The 23,414-nt window shown below is 39.6% G+C and overlaps 1 pseudogene; it reads right to left on the reverse strand.

Moving 5' to 3' along the window:
• Positions 1-20,141, reverse strand: part of LOC117521100 — a 51,769-nt pseudogene extending 31,628 nt beyond the window's left edge.
• Positions 20,142-23,414: the final 3,273 nt, after the last annotated feature.

The raw sequence follows: 23,414 nt of genomic DNA on the forward strand, positions 1-23,414 counted from the left end.
GCAGCTGGTCGCTTTGCTTCTATCTCTTTTAGCTAATGTGACCAAGGGACAACAGTGGACCCAGTCATGCTCAACAGTTAATAATGGTCGGAGCACCCTCTACTGGACAAATTATGTAACACCATTTCCATCAGCCAGTGTTTTTCTGCATGGCTTATTCTGTAAAATAAGTTTCCACATCAGCAAAAATGGCAAAAGCAGAATGATATTGGATTTCCCATAGACTGCTTCATTCACATCCCTCTGAAACCATCCATCTTCTGCCCAAAATGAGCACCCCGTCATCTTCATAAGTGTGTCCCTTGGTTTTTAGATTAATTATATAATGCAGAGTCCTGCAGATTTTGCTCATGCACTGGGAACAGACATTTATACAGTTGCCATTTAGTTTCTAGAATGTAGACATCCCAGCACTGAACACGCTAAAAAACTGTACTCTTCCAATGAGACAGAATCTGATCATTAAGAAGTTCAACATCCTGTCACGGTCATCTCGAGTTTCTCGAACATTCTAGTCAAATCTAGTACAAGAAGATTCTCTCTCATTCTGACCTGATCAATAACCTCTTACTTTGTTAGATCTGTTGACTTGACAAAGGCCATAAAATGGACTGCATTTATATCGCACTTTTCCATCTGCATCAGACGCTCAAAGCACTTTACAATAATGCCTCACATTCACCTCAATGTGAGTGTGCTGCCACACAAGGTACTCACTACACACCGGGAACAACTAGGGGATTAAGGACCTTGCCCATGGGCCCTTAGTGATTTTCCAGTCAGGCTGGGATTTGAACCGAGGATCTTCTGGTCTCAAGCCCAACACTTAACCACTAGACCATCACCTCCCCCAATTCGTCCGTATTCCTTTTTGCACACTCTCTCTCACCTGTGCACGCACACGTCAAGACAACACTGCTGCAGGTGGCTGTGGACAGCACAGAATCAATGCAGAAATGGTCACACGTTGGCGCTTCATTTTGATTTTGTTAGTTCTCAGGCTTTTTGGTGATGGGAGAAGTCCAGGCTCATTTGTCCACTTTTTCTTGAAGATTTGCGACTTTGGGACTTTTTTCCTTCATTCACCTAACGCCGTGTGCTGTGTGACTGGGCCATTAGAAGTAAAAAGGGTCATAAGAAGTAAAACAGCTATAACTATATTCACTGTTAAATAAACAAACCATAATGGAATGGAGCAGTGCAAAAACACACGACTGTAGTACAGATGTACAGTACCTTTCAGTGCAGGGATGACCAATCTGTGCTTTATGGTAGTGGGGCAGAGAGGCAGTAAGTGAGTAGAGGGTCTCTGGCATTATTTATGAAGCCAGTTGTGGATGGAAAGAAGCTGTTTTGTGTCTTGAGGTTTTAGTCCTGATGGACCTCAGCCCCCTGCAAAAAAGTTTGTGCCCTGGGTGGGAGGGATCAGCCATAATCTTGCTTGCTCGCCTCAGGGTCCTGGAGCATACAGGTCCTGTAGGGATGGCAGACTGAAATTGATCACCTTCTCTGCTGCATGGATGATAAGCTGCAGTCTGCTCCTGTCCTTGGCAGTAGCAGCATTGTACCACATGGTGATGAAGAGATGATGGACTCAATGTAGGGATGCACCGATCCACAATTTTTCACTTCCAATCTGATCCCGATACCTGAATTTGGATATCTGCCAATACCGATAGTTTTCCGTTCCGATACCAGAGCTCTGTTTGCATTAATATTATTACTATCATCATTATTCTTGATTTTATATGAGGATTTTCTTTAAAAGGAGACCTGAAAGTTCAGCTACAATTTGCCAGAACGTATATCTAAGATGAAAGCCTAGATTTGATGTTTTGGTGAAAGAATTAGGTACTTTTATTTTTTATAGCCTTATTTTTTTATAGGCTTAAAGAGAAAAGACAGCACTCTCTCTCTCGTTCTCAATTTTCGTTTTCAATAGGGCTTTATTGACATAGGAAACATGTTTTTATTGTCAAAACAAATGTTAAGAGTAAAAATTAAATTAAGTTCTCTCTCCATCTCTCTCGCTGTTTTCGTGCTGCACAAACTTCGAACTTTTTGGAAACAAGAAGCTTTTCAACTGTAAATTTCGAAATATATCATAAGTGATGCTCACATGCAGGACTCTAATGCCGCGTTCACACCGGACACCACTAATTCGCCTCTCTAGCCTGGTGATGGAAGCGCCACCATCGGCCGGTTGTCGCTCTGCTTTCGCTTCCATTCCTTCCATTCCATAAGTCGACATGGTGGACCTTGATCACACGGAACGAGTTGCTGTGCTCTATTTGTTGTGGAAAGCTGACAAACGTCACCAGCTGCGCCGGCAGTGGGTTCACAACATCCTCATGAGATGTTCCCAATTCACAGAGTTTCATTATTTGCTGCAGGAGCTGCGTCTGGATAACGGCCGCTTTCAGCGTTACGTCCTCCCCTCCAGGACCCAGTTTGAGGACCTCCTGTCCCGTTCGCGTGCGCACATGTGAACAATAAAAAAAAAAACAAACAAAAAAAAACTGGCTGCTGCTGCAGTTCCTTGCTCTCCCCTCCAACTCTGTCATAATTGTGTTATAAACCAGTCACCATTTGTTTTATTATACAGCTGTGTAGTTAATAAAATTATCTTCATGGACGATTTGTTCACACATGTTGTTGTTGTTCATTCAGCTGCTCTTGGTTTTGTTTGGGGTTGCCACAGCGGATACAGCTAATCCGCATTGGTAACTGGCACAAGTTTTACGCCGGATGCCCTTCCTGACGCAACTCCAGTTTCACCTGGAGAAACACACACAGCCGCTGGTGTTCCAAAGCAGTCTCCCATCCAAGCACTAACCAGATCCTGCTCTGCTTAGCTTCTGAGATCTGACGGGATCAGGCTGACGCAGAGCAGAGCAGCTGCTACGATTTGTTCGCACATGCACGTGAAAAAAACAAAAAACAAAAAAAAAAAACTGGCTGCTGCCGCGGGGCTGCTGCTCACTCTCCCCTCAAACTCTGTCATAATTGTGAAATAAAGGACAAAAAGGGACATAAGTCCTGCTCACAGGCTGGCTGCCAGAGACAGGACATGTCCACATCAAGTATAAACTCCAGACATCTCCATGTCACTACATATCCAGTCCCTGATTGGTCATTGCGGCGCAACAAGACAAAAAAGTTCAGATTTTTCAATTTGGGGAAGAGGGCGACGCGACGCAATGCAACATCACGCCACTAATGCGCCAATCGCTCGAAATTGCTTTATTCACGTCCATCGCATCGCATTACGTGGCTTGGACTTTTGGAGGGCCACAGTGCGTCCTTCCATAGGGATTACATGGCAACCTGTCGCGCTGTCACTCACGTGGGGTCCGGTGTGAACGCGGCATAATGGAGATTTTTTTCCCTTTCAGCGGACAGAATATCTGTTCGACTGTCCTCCTCAGCTGCCTCAAGATGCTGAAGTGGCTAACTTTTCAGCACACATTTTCAGCAACAACTCAGTTCATTTTTCGGAAAATCCGTGCTCGATGATCAGACAATTTGAACCCGAGAGCTGGGTGGAAATTTGCAGCTAGATAGATAGATACTTTATTGATCCTTTACAGGAAATTATGCTGTTGCAGCAGCTCACACAAAGACATCCAGACAACCATCTAAATACCTAAAATAAAAACAAAAAGTGAAATAGTGGGTATTCTATAATCACTGTGCGTTGAACAGTCTAATAGCAGCTGGAATAAAGGTCTTCCCGCTACCCACAGCTAGAACACTGTGGAAGAGTTGAGAGGGTTGGATCAGTATCTTCCAATACTTGAATTACGCCAGTATTGGAAGCTGATCCCGATACCGGATCTTTTGCAACCTTAACTCCGTGATAGCAGTATAGAAGTTCACCATCATTGTTTTTGGCAGGTTGAACTTCTTCGGCTGCCGCAGAAAGTACATCCTCTGCTGTGCTCTTTTGTTGAGAGAGCTGATGTTCAGCTCCCACTTGACGTCCTGGGTGATGGTGATCCTCAGGTAACAGGAGTCTACGATGGCGACTGGGGAATCCCACAGTGATGAGGCAGAAATGACTGGGTCATTTCTAAAGTCAACAACCATGTCCACTGTCTTGAGGGCATTAAGCTCAAGATTGTTCTTTTTGCACCAGGACACCAGGTGACCAATCTCTCATCTTTAGTGTTAAATGGATGACTTATCCTCGCTCATCCCCATCAGAGATGAGGCCAATGATGGTCACATCAGCCGCGAACTTCAGGAGCATCACAGAATAGTAACTGGAGGTGCAGCTGTTGGTGTACAGAGAAAAGAGTAGAGGAGGAAGAATGCAGCCTTGGGGGGATCCGGTGCTGATGGACCGTGTGTCAGAGACGTGTCCTCCCAGCTTCACATGCTGCCTTCTGTTAGACAGGAAGTCAGTGATCCACCTGCAGGTGGAGCCAGGCACGCCAAGCTGAGACAGTTTGTCATGCAGAACTGAAGTCCACAAACAGAATAGTGGCATAGGTTCCTGGGATTCCAGATAGTGGAGGATGAAGTGGAGGGCCATGTTGGCAGCGGCGTCTACAGACCTGTTGGCTCTGTAGGCAAACTGCAAGAGATCCAGGAGTGGGTCAGAGATGGCCTTGAGGTGTGTGAGGACACGGCACTCGAAGGTCTTCATCACCACAGATGTCAGGGCGATGGGTCTGTAGTCATTAAGTCTTGTAGTTCTTTGTTTTTTGGGAGATGGGGATGATAGTGGAGGTCTTGAAGCATGCTGGCACCTGGCATGTCTCCAGTGAGGTGTTAAAGATGTCTGTGAGCACTGGAGACAGTTGGTCTGTGCAGTTCTTCGGTATGAATGGGCACACAGAGTTAGGTCCAGCTGCTTTGCGCAGGCCCTGTCTCTTGAAGAGCCTGTTGCCATCCCTCTCATGAATGGAGACAGGTGTGGCAGGGGAGGAAGTGGGGGTCCTTGCTGTAAGCATTTGTGCGGAGCAGGCTCCAGTTGGGATGGGGGAGGAGGTACTGATGGGCTGGAGCTGGTGATCATGGGGGATGGTATGACACCTGTCCCATTGTCTTTCAAATCCGCAATGGAACTCCTTCAGCTTGTTCACCAGACAAGGGTCGCTGACAGAGAATGAATTTCATTTATTTTAGAATAAGGCTGTAATATAAAAAAAGGTGGATAAAGTGCAGCGCTGTGAATACTTTCTAAATGCACTGTAAGCACAATGCACAGTCCAGGAAGCTTTGTCTTTGATGATCTTGATGTTGATATCCACTGTGTAGATATAATCTGTAAAGGCTGACACTTGATCTATCTTAATATTCATCCAAGTGTCATCTACATGTCTGAACCAAAGTGTTGGTACTGCTCCCTTGTTGTACCACAAGTAGACGTAGTACATCAGAATGTACAATCTGGGAGTTTATCCACTTTCAAAATAGTTGTTTGATGATGAACAGATTGACTACAGTGAGCTGTTGCTAAACTCTGTTAACATTTCCACATTTTAACAAAACTCAAACTGAACTCTTACCGAGCACTTGTCCGACAATCATACGTCCATCCTCACCGGCAACAGCGGCTCGCGCGTTCCTCTCATTAGAGTACTGAACAAAAGCATAACCCTTATGGATGGAGCATCCTGCAACCTTGCCGTACTTGGAGAAGATGGCCTCTACGCTCCTGCATGTTACAAGCAAGGTGTGAGATTCCCGATGAGGACCGCGAGTTGAGGATCGTGGGTCTCATTCTTGTTGGTGATGTTGCTGGCCATCAGGCTGGAAGTGGTGGGTGAACGACTAGCAGGAAGACAGAGATACACAAGTGGAAGATTTAGCGGCACAATGTTTAACTTGTATCCCTCTAAAGTACATCTCCTGCTCATCACCACAACCCATCAGTTGTCACTGTAAATCAAGACAAAAGAAAGTCATCCTGGGAATTTATTTACAGTTACACTGAAATGACAGTTCAAGCATTGCTAGCATCAGTCGCTTGATGAATTTCCAAGAGAAATAAGGCCTTGCAAGGAACTTCGCGCCATGGGTTGATTTGCTTGGACAGTTTGAAAATGTATAGGACATGGTGCTAAGAAACCTTCCAGTTTGAAATTTAGTTACTGGAAATGTAGATTTTCAACAGAGATCTAAAAACATATTTGACAAATTTTGTTCCACAGGTAGGGTGTGAAACATCATCATCAACGGCAAAAACTTTGAAGATTTCATTTCAGTGTAACCAAGTACTTCACAAAACTCAACCTTTATTAAAAAGTATAAACAGCCAGGAAACTAGTTTTATGTCCCCTGTCGGTTTTGTGTTGCGTGCTCTGAGTGCCTGCACCCTTGTAACACATGAGAGACTCCAAATGGGGTTGCAGGGCTGCGAAGTTCTTGGGCCTGCTTAGACGGTTACAATTACCGCAAGGCGTATTTAAAGATTATAAAAGGGAACTAAAATGGAGTGAAATGTTTGTACAAATATTGCCATAAAATAATAATGCAGATAATTTTTGATGACCTGATAATACTGATGAGGATTTCATAAGATCTTTAATCTGTTAAAAAAAAATCAGTATATATAATATATATATATATATATATATATATATATATGTGCGTGTGTGTATATCTCACATACATCAGTAATATGACCAACAGACAGGTATAAAAAAACAATAGAGCTTAAACTAGAAATTTATTACAGAAACAGTATTAAATGACACATTAAATCACATCGCATCATGAACCATGACAATCATGTGTCTAATGGTATGTTTTTTTTTTGGTTTTGTTTTTTAAATTAGTACAGTCATACCATGAAAAGTCAACTGTTGCATAAGAATCATAAATGATTTATTAAACACAGAAATTTGGAACTGATAACATCACTCACACTCATCTTCAACCACTTATCCGGGATCGGGTCGCGGGGACAACAGCTCCAGCAGAGGACCACACACTTCCCTTTCCCGGGCCACATTAACCACCTGGGACTGAGGAACACTGAAGCGTTCCCAGGCCCATGTGGAGATATAATCTGTCCACCTAGTCCTGGGTCTTCCCCGGGGTCTCCTCCCAAATGGACGTGCCTGGAACACCTCCCTAGGGAGGCGCCCAGGGGACATCCTTACCAGATGCCTGAACCACCTCAGCTGGTTTTTCAGATAACATCAAGGGTTACAATTATACTTTAGAATTATTTATTTCTTTACAGTTAGAACACTCACCAGATTACTTTCTTCATATTTAATGTGAAAAGTGATGCAACTATGTATATCGTGATGTGTACTGCATCATGGAGCTATTGTATCGTTACACCCCTCAACTCACAATTCAACAAGACCATATGGAGGAAACAATAACTTCTACTGGATTCAGTTTGTTGCTGTTACATATCAACCGATTCCAAGAAAAGTTGTACCGGAGTACCTGTAAACAGACTGAAGCAAATGATTATGACCAAACAAGATTTTGTTAACTCTCCCACTGGATGGTAGATCTTATTTACTGAATGGGGATCACAAACTGGAACTGGAACAGTGAGTCGGTGGAAAACACCAAGTTTCTGATAGTTAGCACCAAACAGTTTGGAACGTACTACAAGCAATGGCATTACAATATAGTTGTCAAGTACTACTACTTAAGTTATTATTACAGTTCCATTCTGTGGCAAACCCAAAGCTGTTAACCAAATTTCATGAAAATCAGCCAACATACCTCATTTATCTAAAAATGTTTTACACTACCTGGCTCTATACATTTTGGAACTCTACCTCCTCTGAAGTTTAACACAACCTTCTCACCATGCTTTATGTAAGTGGGGGAGGAGAGGTTAAGACAACACAAAACACAAACCAACCTTGGTGATGTTATGATGACCAATAAGTCCTACAAAGGCTCTGAGGACCATCAGGCTGGAGCTTATCCACAGATACCATAGCATGAAATGAACTAGTCCCCCTGACTCCCCCTGGACAAGAAGTCAGTCCATCACAGGTTACTTCCCAAGCCAAGACCGGTACACAGGAAATTTTGCTGAGTAAAATTTACTCTGCTGGGATAGAATTTGATCCCAGTCTAGAGTAAATTAAACTCTTATCACAGAGTGAATCTGCTCGACAGTTGTGGCAGACTGAACGGTCCGCCCCCTACACATTGGTCTGCCCTACCTTCACTGCGTATGTGTCATACGGGCAGTCGTGGGACAGAGTCTCTCCACCCAAAGCGATCAAATGGAATAATGGCATTATTAACCATCAGATGACAAGATAAAACCTCTTGAATCATTCTAAAGTCAGTTTTAAGCTAAAATGAGGCCATTTTAAGCAGAAACAAGGCTTTCAACTGTAACGCAATGAAATGTCCAACGCGCAGTGAATGCATCAGCTAACAGCTTGTGCAGTCATGCTGCTCAGATCGCTTCTTCCTTCTGTAATTATGGAATAATGCTAAATTTATGCAGACAGGATTGTTGTAGTAAAGTTTGATATCTGTCGCTGAGATAGATGATGACTGGAGTGCAGTTTGAAGCAGAAACAAGGTGATTATCAGTGAACCATGGCTGATGACGTAAGCACAGTGAAGGCAGGGTGGACCCTAACCCTAACCGTTCGGTCTGCGACATCATCTGTACAATGCAAGTGGTTTTACTTCAGTAAGAGTTGATTTTACACTGTTTTGAGTTGATTTAGCTCTGTGATAGAGTATAATTTACTCTATTTGGACTGGGATCAAATGCTATCCCAGCAGACTAAATTTTACTCAGCAAACTTTCCTGTGTACCCATTTTTGGCTGGGTGGACTGGGACAATGCAGATGCAGTGTCTTGTCTTGTGCAAGGATACAGGTACACACCAGGAATAAAACCCAGGTCTGGATAATTGGTTGTCCACCTCCTTTGCACTTGATCAGCTGATACACACAAGGTTGATTTATCAGTAAGACCTACCATTGCTATTTTTTAAATGTAGAGGGAATAAACTAATTACTACAATTAAAGAATACTGTACCCTTGGTTTAAGTCTCTGAATAAGGACACAAAAAGTTTCATGCAGTGCTGTGAGACTACTGGAGGATCTGATCAATCAAAGTTGGGAAACAAGCCCCAACAGCAAACATGAAAAAAGCAGTGGTATCAACAGTAAACTCCCCCCGGGCTGACGGGGTTGGAACGGTCATCACTCACTCCATAGCGTCTGTGTGCAGGGCTGTCGTCTGTCTGATGTTTGACACTGGGGGCGGGGGTCAGTTTGGGCTGGTGTCTTGACCTTCACCCCTCACGATTTATACTGAGGCGACAGAAAACATACCTCAGTCAAGCTGTGCAGGGTTATCTTGTACCAAGCCTTACCTGGTTCAGTGTATTAACAAGGATACCAATGCTATGTGCATGTAAGATTTCAAAAACTGTTTTCTAAATGAGCTACAAGTTTTAGAGTGTATATATATATATATATATATATATATATATATAAAAAGCCACTGCTTTTCTATCCCTATTTGGACAGTAAGGTGCTTCAAGTCAAGCATAGTTGCTTCAGAATGTACACTATTGATTTATAGCTGTAACTGAAAATTTATTGTATTGTATTCAGTCCACTTTTCTAAAATGTTAGAGTATGCTGCTTTTCTCAAACACAATTACAACTGGCTGGAGAATACTTGGGGTTTGTACAGTTTATTATTAACAATAATTTAATAGATGGAGAATATATGGGGTTTGTACAGTTTATTATTAACAATAACTTAATAGATGGAGAATATTTGGGGTTTGTACAGTATTATTAACAATAATTTAATACATGGAGAATATTTGGGTTTGTACAGTTTATTATTAACAATTGTAATGGATGGAGTATATTTGGGGTTTGTACAGTTTATTATTAACAACAATTGTAATAGATGGAGAATATTTGGGTTTCTTATTAACAATAATTGGAATGGACAGAGAATATTTGGGTTTTGGACAGTTTCTTATTAACAATAATTGGAATGGACAGAGAATATTTGTGGTTTGGACAGTTTATTATTAACAATAATTGTAAACGGAGAATATTTGGGGTTTGGGCAGTTTATTATTAACAATAATTTTCAACAGAGAATATTTGGGGTTTGGACAGTTTATTTTTAAGAATAATTGGAATGGATGGAGAATATTTTGGTTTTGGACAGTTTATTATTAACAATAATTGTAAACGGAGAATATTTGGAGTTTGGACAAGTTTATTTTTAACAATAATTGTAATGGATGGAGAATATTTGGAGTTTGGACAAGTTTATTTTTAACAATAATTGTAATGGATGGAGAATATTTGGAGTTTGGACAAGTTTATTTTTAACAATAATTGTAATGGATGGAGAATATTTGGGGTTTGGACAAATTTATTTTTAACAATAATTGTAATGGATGGAGAATATGTGGGTTTTGGACAAGATTATTTTTAACAATAATTGTAATAGATGGAGAATATGTGGGTTTTGGACAGTTTCTTATTAACAATAATTGGAATGGACAGAATATTTGGATTTTGGACAGTTTCTTATTAACATTAATTGGAATGGATGGAGAATATTTGTGATTTGGACAGTTTATTATTAACAATAATTGTAAATGGATTATATTTGGGGTTTGGACACTATTATTAATAATAACTAATAGATGGAGATATTTGGGGTTTGTACAGTTTATTATAAACAATAATTTAATACATGGAGAATATTTGGATTTGTACAGTTTATTATTAACAATTGTAATGGATGGAGTATATTTGGGGTTTGTACAGTTTATTATTAACAATAATTGGAATGGACAGAGAATATTTGGGTTTTGGACAGTTTCTTATTAACAATAATTGGAATGGACAGAGAATATTTGTGGTTTGGACAGTTTATTATTAACAATAATTGTAAACGGAGAATATTTGGGGTTTGGGTAGTTTATTATTAACAATAATTTTCAACAGAGAATATTTGGGGTTTGGGCAGTTTATTTTTAAGAATAATTGGAATGGATGGAGAATATTTTGGTTTTGGAGTTTATTTTTAACAATAATTGGAATGGACGGAGAATATTTTGGTTTTGGACAGTTTATTTTTAACAATAATTGTAATGGACGGAGAATATTTGGCGTTTGGACAAGTTTGTTTTTAACAATAATTGTAATGGACGGAGAATATTTGGCGTTTGGACAAGTTTGTTTTTAACAATAATTGTAATGGACGGAGAATATTTGGCGTTTGGACAAGTTTGTTTTTAACAATAATTGTAATGGACGGAGAATATTTGGCGTTTGGACAAGTTTGTTTTTTAACAATAATTGTAATGGCCGGAGAATATTTGGCGTTTGGACAAGTTTGTTTTTAACAATAATTGTAATGGCCGGAGAATATTTGGCGTTTGGACAAGTTTGTTTTTAACAATAATTGTAATGGCCGGAGAATATTTGGCGTTTGGACAAGTTTGTTTTTAACAATAATTGTAATGGCCGGAAAATATTTGGGGTTTGGACAGTTTGTTTTTAACAATAATTGTAATGGCCGGAGAATATTTGGGGTTTGGACAGTTTGTTTTTAACAATAATTGTAATGGCCGGAGAATATTTGGGGTTTGGACAGTTTGTTTTTAACAATAACTGTAATGGCCGGAGAATATTTGGGGTTTGGACAGTTTGTTTTTAACAATAATTGTAATGGCCGGAGAATATTTGGGGTTTGGACAGTTTGTTTTTAACAATAATTGTAATGGCCGGAGAATATTTGGGGTTTGGACAGTTTGTTTTTAACAATAATTGTAATGGCCGGAGAATATTTGGGGTTTGGACAGTTTGTTTTTAACAATAATTGTAATGGACGGAGAATATTTGGGGTTTGGACAGTTTGTTTTTAACAATAATTGTAATGGACGGAGAATATTTGGGGTTTGGACAGTTTGTTTTTAACAATAATTGTAATGGCCGGAGAATATTTGGGGTTTGGACAGTTTGTTTTTAACAATAATTGTAATGGACGGAGAATATTTGGGGTTTGGACAGTTTGTTTTTAACAATAATTGTAATGGACGGAGAATATTTGGGGTTTGGACAGTTTGTTTTTAACAATAATTGTAATGGACGGAGAATATTTGGGGTTTGGACAGTTTGTTTTTAACAATAATTGTAATGGACGGAGAATATTTGGGGTTTGGACAGTTTGTTTTTAACAATAATTGTAATGGCCGGAGAATATTTGGGGTTTGGACAGTTTGTTTTTAACAATAATTGTAATGGACGGAGAATATTTGGGGTTTGGACAGTTTGTTTTTAACAATAATGTAATGGACGGAGAATATTTGGGGTTTGGACAGTTTGTTTTTAACAATAATTGTAATGGACGGAGAATATTTGGGGTTTGGACAGTTTGTTTTTAACAATAATTGTAATGGACGGAGAATATTTGGGGTTTGGACAGTTTGTTTTTAACAATAATTGTAATGGACGGAGAATATTTGGGGTTTGGACAGTTTGTTTTTAACAATAATTGTAATGGACGGAGAATATTTGGGTTTGGACAGTTTGTTTTTAACAATAATTGTAATGGACGGAGAATATTTGGGGTTTGGACAGTTTGTTTTTAACAATAACTGTAATGGACGGAGAATATTTGGGGTTTGGACAGTTTGTTTTTAACAATAACTGTAATGGACGGAGAATATTTGGGGTTTGGACAGTTTGTTTTTAACAATAATTGTAATGGACGGAGAATATTTGGGGTTTGGACAGTTTGTTTTTAACAATAACTAATGGACGGAGAATATTTGGGGTTTGGACAGTTTGTTTTTAAAAATAATTGTAATGGACGGAGAATATTTGGGTTTTGGACAGTTTATTTTTAACAATAATTGTAATAGATGGAGAATATTGAGGTTTGGACAGTTTATTTTTAACAATAACTGTAATAGATGGAGAATATTTGAGGTTTAGACAGTTTATTTTTAACAATAAACTAATGGACGGAGAATATTGGGGTTTGAACAGTATTACTAACAATAATTGTAATAGATGGAGAATATTTGGGGTTTGGACAGTTTATTTTTAAAAATAATTGTAATGGACGGAGAATATTTGGGTTTTGGACAGTTTATTTTTAACAATAATTGTAATAGATGGAGAATATTTGAGGTTTGGACAGTTTATTTTTAACAATAACTGTAATAGATGGAGAATATTTGAGGTTTAGACAGTTTATTTTTAACAATAACTAATGGACGGAGAATATTTGGGGTTTGGACAGTTTGTTTTTAACAATAATTGTAATGGACGGAGAATATTTGGGGTTTGGACAGTTTGTTTTTAACAATAACTGTAATGGACGGAGAATATTTGGGGTTTGGACAGTTTGTTTTTAACAATAACTGTAATGGACGGAGAATATTTGGGGTTTGGACAGTTTGTTTTTAACAATAATTGTAATGGACGGAGAATATTTGGGGTTTGGACAGTTTGTTTTTAACAATAACTAATGGACGGAGAATATTTGGGGTTTGGACAGTTTGTTTTTAAAAATAATTGTAATGGACGGAGAATATTTGGGTTTTGGACAGTTTATTTTTAACAATAATTGTAATAGATGGAGAATATTTGAGGTTTGGACAGTTTATTTTTAACAATAACTGTAATAGATGGAGAATATTTGAGGTTTAGACAGTTTATTTTTAACAATAACTAATGGACGGAGAATATTTGGGGTTTGAACAGTATTACTAACAATAATTGTAATAGATGGAGAATATTTGGGGTTTGGACAGTTTATTTTTAACAATAATTGTAATAGATGGAGAATATTTGAGGTGTGGCCATTTTATTTCCTGTCCTGTGCACCAACAGCACTTCTTGTATATTTGTCCGTGAATTGTTCTGTAATTTATGTTTGTAGCATGGCCCAAGCAGAGGGTCACCACTTTGAGTCTGGTCTGCTTGAGGTTTCTTCCTCAGAGGGAGTTTTTCCTTACCGCTGTTGCTCTGTGGGTTGGTAAGGTTAGACCATACCTGTGTGAAGCGCCTTAAGGCAACTCTGTTGTGATTTGGCGCTATATAAATGAAAATTGAAATTTATTTTTAACAATAATCGTAATGGATGGAGTATATTTGGGGTTTGGACATTTTGTGTAAAAATACAAAAGTAATGTTTGGTTATCCAAGCAAACATTTGTAGACTTCTCGAGAAAAAACTCAGAACAGTTTAATTTGATGAAGACAGTTAGCGCAGAGGGTCAAACTTCTAAACCATGCACAAAAAGAAGAGATATGTTTAAAAATACTGTCACCAATTCATGTGAACCACATTTTAAGGGCTCCATACATCGTATGAAGTTTGGTAAGTTAGAGTTTAAACTCTGTCCTTTGCTATGCAAGAATGGCCAAGGGTTTTAATGGGCATTTTATTTACAAAGCTAAATGTTTTTTTCCCTGAAGTTCAACATGACATGAGGATTAATCTGCTTTATGGCACGGTCACACGGCATGATTCCTGAATGAAGGGGGAGGGGAGATCACAATTTGGTGAGAAAAGGTGGACAAAAGAGCTTTATCACCAAATAGCCTGCGAACCAAGAGCGCAAAAGGGACGAAAAGAGGAACAAAACCGAAGCTAACGATCTCAAAACTTTAAACGAAACACGCCTGGAGCCACTGCTGCAGCAGTGTGTGTCTGCATCTCTGAGTTCCAGGACTCAGTGCTGGGATGGAGCTCCTAGCACCTGAGTCCTGGAGAAACTGCAAACAGAAGCTGTGGAAGATCTGTGCGCACGTCAGTGGACCCACCTGTACCATCGGAAATTACACAACTTTTTTGTTGTTTCAAAGTCAGCAGTTGCTTGTGGCAAAATAATTAATTGTATCCACACAAAAGATTAATTCTGTCCTATATAAAGGTGTCTGAGGCCAGTGAAGCTGACCCCCCCACCCCAAATAAAAAAAAATCCAAGCAAACAGGCTGTTTGCCCTGTAATTTCCGACGGTACATGAACGCAGAAGCGGCTCTCAGAAACCACTTTTGTACTGTGTGAAAACATTCAGCTAGTCGAACGAAGTCCAACTAAACACTAACGCTACAAAAACTAAGCAAACGATAATAATAATAATAATAATAAAAAAAGTCAAGAACGACAGCAAAACGAAATACGGACGAATTGAGGTTTCCGTTGGCATTCGTTCAAATTTTTCAACAATTTAAAAATCCTAATGAAGCACCAGCTGCAGGAACAAAGCTGTGCAAAGGTTAAATGATGCCAATGAAAGTCCAGATTTGATTCATTTGGGCTTCGTTGCCCTTCGCCATGTGCCGTGTGACCGGGCTGTTACTGCCTGTGGTTATTTAAATGTTCATTATTAACAATAAAGGGTACAAACCTACATGTATTAACATTAATAACGTTTTCAGAGAACAATCTTAAAGGCCTTATCTTCCTAAGTTAATGTATTTGGGGTGAGGTCAGGAGTGTGTGTTCCTCTGGCATCTGTGGAGGGTCAACAGTGCCTATTCTAGTCATTTCGGGTCTAAAACCTCAGGTAAAAATGACGGAATCATCTTGTGTTCATCAAACCTAAAACACTGCAGCAAGTCAGACATTATAGGGCTTTTTATTAAAATGTTGAACATTATGAAACATACCTCAAAGAAATTAAATTTGTGTGATTAATGGCATTTTTTTCCAGTTTAAGGAGATGAAGAAAAATACAGAATTGTACAATATTTAAGAAAATTAACTTTAGTTTCGTATTTCAAAAATACCAGCAAAAGTCCAAAAATGCAAGGGGGAATGCTTAGTTAAGCTGTTGGGCTTGGCTAATTGAAATTAAACATGGCTATAACAATAGAGCTGTCAATTAAACCAATGACATGCCATAAAAATAGAAAATGCCCAATAAATTAAAAACAGAAGGCCAGAAAACAGAGTCAATTTTGTTTCCAAACTGTAAGAAATGCAGTGAATGAAATGGGATTTAAGGCCAAATATAAAGAATCAATCACTGGATGAAAGTTGTACTGGGTCACTTGATACAATATATTAACTTTGGTGCAGATCTAATCGAACACATAAAGATTACTGTCTGAAGTAAACAGGTACATTTGGAAATTCATTTATGATTTAGGGTTGCATGTCAGGTAAAAGACCAGTAGACAATCAATGACTCTCCAGTCAATGCATACGTGGACGTACTTGCCACTTTTAACATGCCACTGGGAAATAGGTGTGGAAATGAGGTCGTGTCAGGATGATGATGCCTCTTGCCATAGTGTGAAGTGTGTTAAACACTTCTATGTGGAAGAAAACTCAACTGAGTATGTCCAGCAAATAGTTCAGTTCTCAAGTGGATTAAAAGGTGTTGTACATTTTTTAAAGGATTTACAGTACAAAACTAATTTGCCAACTGCATTTCAAAAAAGTTGGAAAGATATATAAAAAAAATCCCAACAACAAAAAACCAATGTACGCATGCACAAAACACACTGCAGTCAAAGAAAGACCAACAAATGTGATTGTTTTTGTTAGCGATTCCTTAACCCCCCGGCACACACATACACAGGCACACACACGATCTGGCAACATATTCCATAATTACATTTATTCCGTTTAATTTCTTTGAGGTGTGTTTCAGAGCCAAAAATTTCTGTCATATCTGATTTATTTCTTTGCTACAAAGTAAGAAAGCTGGCTGAAAATCCTCTACTTCTGGCGACTGCATTATTTAAACAAAGGTTATGTACGCACTAAGTCCACATGCGCAGATTTAACTGCTTGTCACAGTTGTAGTTCAGGGGGTATGTTTGACTTTCCAATAAAATATGTGGAGATATGATCATGACTTGTAAACCACCTTGGATAAAACTGACTGCATGGTCATAGTAAGTTGAAGGGCTTATGACAGAAGAACAGCCAGTATGTAGTAATGTGCATGTGCAACAAGGGGTTCTGGTACACTAAGTGGAATATGACATGTCTGGTGACATCATAAGCAACAGTGTACATTTTGTACGTGTGCTTCTGTGACAGTCGGGTCCATAAATCATTGAACAGATTTTTTTTTTTTTTGCCATTTTACCTCTGCACACCACCACAGTGGAACTGAATTGAAACCATCAAGAGGTACTTGTAGTGTCAATTATCAGCCACAAGTCAACAGGTTTAACAAATGTTAAATTTCACATTAAGAATTTAGGAATTAGTCATTAAAAAAAGGTTCCTCCAATTTCAGCAGCCATAAGTAATTGGCCAAACTAAATATAAGGATTACTTGTCTTAATACAAATTACTTTTATGGTTTTCTTTAGACAAGAGAACATTTCAGAGTCAATGAATAGATGCAGGTGATCTCCAGGAGCAGGGGTTGTGACACCTAATATATACAAATGACCATAATTCCTTAAGAGTTGTGAAAGATTTGTTAAGCTTAAACTCTACACAACAAGCACATCTTGATTATTTGACTGTACAATCTGCACTGCTCCCATTAAGTGTACACATTTACTTGTTTATATCCCAGCAGGTCAACAAACTGTGCAATACTTTTTAAATTTGTTTTAATGAATGCACACTGGATTCACTGCATATACTGTATGTGTGTGGCTGGTTTACAATCAATCAATCAATTTTTTTATATAGCGCCAAATCACAACAAACAGTTGCCCCAAGGCGCTTTATATTGTAAGGCAAGGCCATACAATAATTATGTAAAACCCCAACGGTCAAAACGACCCCGTGTGAGCAAGCACTTGGCTACAGTGGGAAGGAAAAACTCCCTTTTAACAGGAAGAAACCTCCAGCAGAACCAGGCTCAGGGAGGGGCAGTCTTCTGCTGGGACTGGTTGGGGCTGAGGGAGAGAACCAGGAAAAAGACATGCTGTGGAAGGGAGCAGAGATCGATCACTAATGATTAAATGCAGAGTGGTGCATACAGAGCAAAAAGAGAAAGAAACAGTGCATCATGGGAACCCCCCCAGCAGTCTACGTCTATAGCAGCATAACTAAGGGATGGTTCAGGGTCACCTGATCCAGCCCTAACTATAAGCTTTAGCAAAAAGGAAAGTTTTAAGCCTAATCTTAAAAGTAGAGAGGGTGTCTGTCTCCCTGATCTGAATTGGGAGCTGGTTCCACAGGAGAGGAGCCTGAAAGCTGAAGGCTCTGCCTCCCATTCTACTCTTACAAACCCTAGGAACTACAAGTAAGCCTGCAGTCTGAGAGCGAAGCGCTCTATTGGGGTGATATGGTACTACGAGGTCCCTAAGATAAGATGGGACCTGATTATTCAAAACCTTATAAGTAAGAAGAAGAATTTTAAATTCTATTCTAGAATTAACAGGAAGCCAATGAAGAGAGGCCAATATGGGTGAGATATGCTCTCTCCTTCTAGTCCCCGTCAGTACTCTAGCTGCAGCATTTTGAATTAACTGAAGGCTTTTTAGGGAACTTTTAGGACAACCTGATAATAATGAATTACAATAGTCTAGCCTAGAGGAAATAAATGCATGAATTAGTTTTTCAGCATCACTCTGAGACAAGACCTTTCTGATTTTAGAGATATTGCGTAAATGCAAAAAAGCAGTCCTACATATTTGTTTAATATGTGCTTTGAATGACATATCCTGATCAAAAATGACTCCAAGATTTCTCACAGTATTACTAGAGGTCAGGGTAATGCCATCCACAGTAAGGATCTGGTTAGACACCATGTTTCTAAGATTTGTGGGGCCAAGTACAATAACTTCAGTTTGTACACTATGTACCACAATGTACATAGTGGTTCTGCACAATTAATCACATTCTTTTAACCACTTTGACATGAGCATGTGCAATAAACGCAAGGCACAGTGAATAAGAAAAATCATTGTATTTGCACACACTGACACAAGGAAAGATTTGATCCTAAAGAGCTGACACAGTGGGAAACCAGTACAAGGAGTTCAACATTTGTGTCATCATAATATTGAATAGCAATAGACATCCCAAGTTTTCATATTGTTAAAGGCCTGGGATAAAGTATTTTTTTATTCATTTTCCATTTCTAGGTCTCAGTTTCCCTTACCATAAATTTCCCTATGAGGGACTAATAAAGGAATAGATTGTCTTTCATTTTATGTCCACTGCGGTGTTTTACACAAGGAAAACAACAAAAATTGTGTGACTGTCCAAATAATTAAGAGTCAACCCATTAGTCTGGGAGAGGGGGTGTGAATGAGTGACTGCTTATAATACAGATAAGCCACCATCATTGTTCACATTAATAAACCTTTAATCAACAAAATGTATTATAACACTTATGCTAAATACAGTCAAAAAGCTCCAAATCCATAAGGGGGGGGAGTTAAAAAAAAACAAAAAAAAAAAACATCACAGAAGGGGGGGCAGAAAAAATCTAATCCATTAAAAAAAGGGACAAGTGAATGAGCCAAGAAATAATTTTAAAAATTACCTAAACTATCCACAACACACCCGCCTGGGCGCGGACAGCGCCACCAGCAGGCTTCAGTGTGAAGCACAGGCCCTGCGCTAGCACAAAGCCGGCTAGCATGGCTAATATTAGCCAACCACCACATGAAAAGCATAAAAATACACGTAAACGTGAGTAGTTCATCTGCTTGCAAAAACCAAAACCTGCTAAGTTGAGAACAAAGTGACACGGAGAATTCAGGTCAGTGAGCTAACGCTAACTTAGCCGGGGGAGGGGTGGCTGAAAAGCGTGCCAAAACACATCAGTCCCGTCAAGGAAAAGTCTTCACAACAGCCGACATTAAAAACAAAACTACACAAGCGTGCAAAAAGACGTAAAAACAGCAGCTAAAATGCTTTCCGAGCGACAACCAGCGTGTTTCTGGGGATGAGTCTCTCCAAGTTAGCTAAGCTAGCTAGCTCGCTAGCCAGCACGTTACGTTCTCTCCAAAAAAGGCATCGTTGAAAAAAAAAATCCCAAAAAATAGAAAAGAAAAAGGAAGTAAAAAATGAAAAAATGTCTGGGAACAAAATACTCACCACGACCTTTAAAGGTAAAATCAGTCAAATTTCAACTTAGGTCGTCCTTTCGGAGCACAAACGACTCGCCCCTGAACAACAGACTAGCTTTCCTCTAGCCACCGTGCTAACAGGCAATGGCGCAGTAAAGGACAGTTGTGTTATGTTTGTTTCACAGAGTCGTCCGAGCGAGCGGGGTTAATCGTTGCGGTATGACATAAAGCAAAGCTGCAGAATCCGGTGTGACGTGGTCATTAAAACGTAGGGATCTATTGTGCTTGCTCGCAACATGAAACTATTTCTGCATGGATCTTTTCGACTTTAGTTATCTAAGAAATACTGCCATAGGTTTTATTCGTTCATCGTAAAATAAACCAGCAAAATATTACATATAAATGCCTAAAGAGTTTCATGTTTTTTTATCTTATATATGAGCTTGGCAGTCTGAAGTTCAGAAAGAATAAAGATAATAATAATAATAATAATAATAATGATTAGCATTATTATCAAAGCTGCACTGTTTTTCCACATGTATCATTACCATCAAAACAAGCTCCCATCAATCCTGTTTTTCTCTCTCATCTGTGCAGGTGGGGACACTGTATCAGCAAATAACATGAACCAATCTAATGATGCTGATGAGCACTCTGCGCACTCTACACGCAAGTTAGATGTACAAGTAAATACTTTATAAACCGACACGAGACAAAATTCAATTTGATGTAATACAAAAATCAACCTGCAGGTGGCGGTGTTGTTACAAAAATGGATGAAGGTTTTTAAAAGGGTTGGTGGTTATGACGTGATGCATCCTTGTGTTTGAGTTCTCGTTTTCAATTTCTGTCAAGCAGTTAATGGTTAAGCAGGTTTTGGTCCACTTTGCTTGTTTGTCCATTTGTGGACAACATAATTCAAAAAGATACAAACATATCCTACATTTTGAGCAACATTTGTTTGTTTGTTTGTCTTCTTCCCCTTAGTCCTTTGGCCATTTACACAAAAGTTGGGATATGAATGAAGCCTGATGTTGGAATTGACCTCATTAGCCAAGTGTCAATGCCATTAGGGTCTTGGGGTCAAAATTTAGATTTTTCCTTCAGGTGATTTCTTCCAAAGTTGATGCACGACCCTGGAATCGAAAGTGTTCATTATTTTATTTTACCTTTATTCAACCAGTAAGCCCTCAAATCCTGTTTCTGAGACAAATCTGTCTGAGGTAGCAGCCCATTACAACATATTAAAATACAACATACAAATGTAAGAAGAAGAAGATAAAATAGGATAAATATAAAGCTAAATTTTCACATGGATCCAGCTCTCAATGTGGCTCCAAGATAATTTATTAAATATTGCGCACTATTTTCTGTTGGTTTCTGCATTATTTGTGAAACAGAGTCCCCAGTGGTACTTCAGATGAGAAAAGGACAGAGAAACAGAGACCTGGTGGGCTTTGGCAGAGGCATGCACTCCATTCTGAGTGCTCTGATCTGCCAATATTAGAAGAAAAAAAAAATTCAAACTCGAAAAAAAAATGTACAAAATACAGCAAATATTAGCAAACAGCTTTGTTGCAGATTTTTGCATGACAGCTGTCAACTTTCAAGGTAATTGTATCTCAATAGAATGTAAACGATATTAATTTCCACTGTGTTGTTTTACAATTTATTTTTTTTTAAATGTTTTACTGTCACCTTTAAGTGTAACCCAGCAGGTCTTTTACATCACCTGTTCATAATGTCTTTTTCCACTCTTAGTCCATGGACCAAGCAGGCTTTCAGTACCACTTGGACTAAACAACACTGACAATCCAGCCTCAGTGTACTGGGGTTGACAAAAAAAAAAAAAAAATGTATGGTGGTGATCCACGGGTGGTAGCTGGAGCCAGGTACGGGTCAAAATTTAAAAAATGCTCCAACTGTATTGAAAAGTAAACCACGTCATTTATCTGGTCATATAGATTCCAAAAAGGTATAGTTTGGACGATCTGACACAATGTTATGGAGTAAAAACAGCAAGAGTGGTGACAAAGGTGAAATCAAAAGTTAAAGTTGCTCCAATTTTGGTGAAAAAGTACAAGTTATTGGTTGAGTTAATAGTGTTTTAAAAAGGACTAGTTTGCACCATCTGTAACTTGTTTAGTTGCAAGATACAGGGTAACGTGTATAACATATGTCACATGTCATAGAATCCAATGGACGTCAACCGTGTTTGACCCTTTACTTTGGAGGCCAAATATTCAACACCCTTGAAATGATTCCATTTATTAAACCTAATAGCTCAATCAATAATTTGAATTACTTTTTGCCAAAACTGGATCAGCTTTATCTTTTGACCAATGCACAAACTGGAATTGACCTTTGTCACCATTCTTGCTGTTTTTACCCCATAACTCCAAACCATTTATTTATAGATACTCCAAACTATACCTTTTTGGAATCTTCATGATCAGGTCAATAATGTGATATACTATGCTTAATATGATTTGAGCATTTTATGTGTAATCCTTGTTTGAACTGTACCTGTAGAGGTGATGGTCTACTGCTTGAGACCAGAGGATACTTGGTTCAAATCCCAGCCTGACCGGAAAATCCCTAAGGGCCCTTGGGCAAGGTCCTTAATCCCCTAGTTGCTCCCGGTGTGTAGTGAGCACCTTGTATGGCAGCACCCTGACATCAAGATGAATGTGAGGCATTATTGTAAAGCGCTTTAAGCGTCTGATGCAGATAGAAAAGCGCTATATTCGCTATCCCCCCCCGCAACTGTATTCAGCACCAGCCCACCTCAGCTCACACCTCAGCTCCCCCTCCCTCCCCCCTCACTGTAACTCCGATCGAGGTGAGAGGCCAGCTTCTGCGGCTGAAGCAGAGGACAGCAGCAGGACCTGATGGGATCTCCCAGAGGCTGCTGAGGGCCTGAGCAGATGAGCTCTGTGACGTCCTCAGCCACATCTTCAACATGAGCCTCAGCCTAGGGGTGGTCCCCACCCTGTGGATGACCTCCTGTGTGGTCCTGGTTCCCAAAACACCGCATGCCAAGGAACCGGCCCACTACAGACCAGTTGCCCTGACCTCCCACCTCATGAAGACCATGGAACGGCTCCTCCTGTCTCACCTCCGCACCGTGGTGAGCGACACCCGAGATCCCCTGCAGTTCGCCTACAGGCCCAACATCGGGGTAGATGATGCTGTCATCTACCTACTGCAACGAGTGCTCACCCACCTGGAGACCGGCGGGAGCGCTGTGAGAGTCATGTTCTTTGATTTTTCCAGCGCTTTTAACACCATCAGACCGGCACTGCTGAGAGGGAAGCTGGAGGACGCAGGTGTGGATGGACATCTCGCCGCCTGGACTATCGACTACTGACTGAGATCCTTTGGAGTGAGCAGGCCTCTGCTTAAGACCTTCTATGACTCTGTTGTAGCCTCTGCTCTCCTCTATGCTGTCGTCT

This window comes from Thalassophryne amazonica, chromosome 12 (assembly GCF_902500255.1).
Source record: "Thalassophryne amazonica chromosome 12, fThaAma1.1, whole genome shotgun sequence".
Taxonomy (NCBI): Eukaryota; Metazoa; Chordata; class Actinopteri; order Batrachoidiformes; family Batrachoididae; genus Thalassophryne; species Thalassophryne amazonica.